This window comes from Adiantum capillus-veneris, chromosome 9 (genome assembly GCF_014529385.1).
Source record: "Adiantum capillus-veneris isolate H3 chromosome 9, ASM1452938v2, whole genome shotgun sequence".
In the NCBI taxonomy this organism is placed as follows: domain Eukaryota; kingdom Viridiplantae; phylum Streptophyta; class Polypodiopsida; order Polypodiales; family Pteridaceae; genus Adiantum; species Adiantum capillus-veneris.
The window spans coordinates 146,886,787-146,888,972 of record NC_140939.1 but is presented as its reverse complement, the minus strand read 5'-3'; positions in this window follow the sequence as shown (position 1 = coordinate 146,888,972).

Here is a 2,186-nt window from a genome sequence, read left to right as displayed (position 1 = left end):
GGTGCTCTGTCACTTTAGAAAGAATTTGTACCAACTCACCATTGAACCTTTCATTTAAGCCATTACACTGCGGGTAATAAGGAGTGGTATGCTGGTGCCTAATCTTCATCTTTGTGCATAAGAAGTCTAGCAGTTTAGCTCTAAATCCTGGCCCCTTATCTGAAAGTAGCTCTAATGGCACCCCAAACTTGCAACATATTTCATCATACACAAATTTTGCCACATCCTTTGCAGTGATCTGTTTTACTGCTGTAGCCTCTGCCCATCTAGAAAGATAGTCCACTGCCGTCAAAATATAGCTTTTGCCCCTGCTTGTGATAGGTAACGGGCCTATTGCATCAATCCCCCACTTTTCAAACACATCAAACGCCATAATGGTTTTTCGTAGCTCTGGCTTCAACACTCTCTTCCCAAATGCTTGACACCTATTGCAAGACCTACACCAATGGTGAACATCCTTGTGCAAACTAGGCCATACATACCCCTCTTGCAAAATCTTATGCAAGGTGATCTTTAGAGCAAAATGGCCACCACATGCGCCTTCGTGATTCTCTTCCAACACTCTGTAAAGCTCTTCCCGCCAAGGTACACGTCTCAACACGAGATCAGCCCCTTTCATGTATAAGACATCACCAATCAATTTGTACCTGTATGCTCTACGCACAAAGCCATACTTTTTAGACTTCTGAATCTCCTTTGGAATGATTCCTGTTAGCAAAAACTCCTCTTCTTGAGCCAAACTTTCCCGGCCATGATAAAGAGGTAAAGTGGTCCTCAACACAAATAGCTCCCCAATCATGCCTTGAGCTGCTTCATGTGCCTCTCCATTTAGAGCACATTCAATGTGTCTGATACTCCATGCTTCAAACTTTTTTAACAGGCCTTTAATTCTGAAGCACATTTCCTTCAATGAGGTGTTCTTGCTCTTCCACACACCCAACACTTGCTTCACCACTAACAAGGCATCACCTTTTATGCTCAACCTTCGAACCCCATGCTTCAAACAAATGTGTAATCCGGCTTCCAATGTAGCATATTCAGCCTCATTGTTACTATGAGCATCCAATTTGAACCCTCTCTTGCATACTAGCTTCCCCTCTGGATCATAAAGTGCTATACCCCCTGAAGCTGCATCATGGCTCTTTCTGTATGAACCATCAAAGAACAACACATGTGCATTGCTGATCTGTGGCACTTCTTCAACTACCTTTCTCACCACCTCTTCTTTAACAATAAGGGGATTCTCCTTGTAGGTCAACAAATCAGCTAGGGTAGCCCTTGTACTATCTTCCACTAGAAAAGAGAACTCAAACTCTTGCAGCTCAATTACCCATTTCTTCACCACATTTGACATGTTAATACCATTAATTAACTGTGGCAAAAAGGCATAACTCGTCAAGAAAACAAAAGGCCGTGGCAGCAAGTAATGACGAAATCGTCGACAAGCAAATATTACACTAGCCATCACTAGCTCTACTTCCGATAACTTTCTCTCCGCTACCAACTTCACTCGGCTTGCACAATACACTGGCCTCATATAATGGCTGCCCTTCCCCTTTTGCAATAGCATGGCTCCAATGGCATCATCCCCTACTGATGGATTTACATAAAAAACTTTCTCCCAATCAGGAGCCTGCATGGCTGACAACCCCCCTAACACCTCTTTCACCTCTTGAAACACTTCTTCACACTTGTCATCCCATTGCAATGGATCATGCTTTGCCACTTGTTGTAATGGATAAAGAAGCTGCGAAGACAATGGAATAAACCGTGCCATGTACTTCACTTTGTGTATAAAGGTTGCCAATTGCTTCGTACTCATAGGTGATGGAAGAAGAATAATAGACTTCACCTTATCTGGATCAGCCTCAATGCCATTTTCTGACACCATATGGGCCAATAACTTCACCCTTGGCTGTGCTATATGACATTTCTTTGGATTTAATTGTCCTCCACATTCATCATATCGAGCCAATACCATCTGCAACTTCTCATGATGCTCAGCCCTACTGCTATAGACACAGAAGTCGTCCATAAAAGCCTTAACACAACTACCAATGAATGGTTCCAGCACCCAATTTGCTCTTTCTTGATAGAAAGATGGTCCATTTGACAACCCAAACGGCAACACTGTGTAGCAATAGCAGCCCCATGGCGTAATAAAAGTTGTCTTTGTGCGGTCTTTA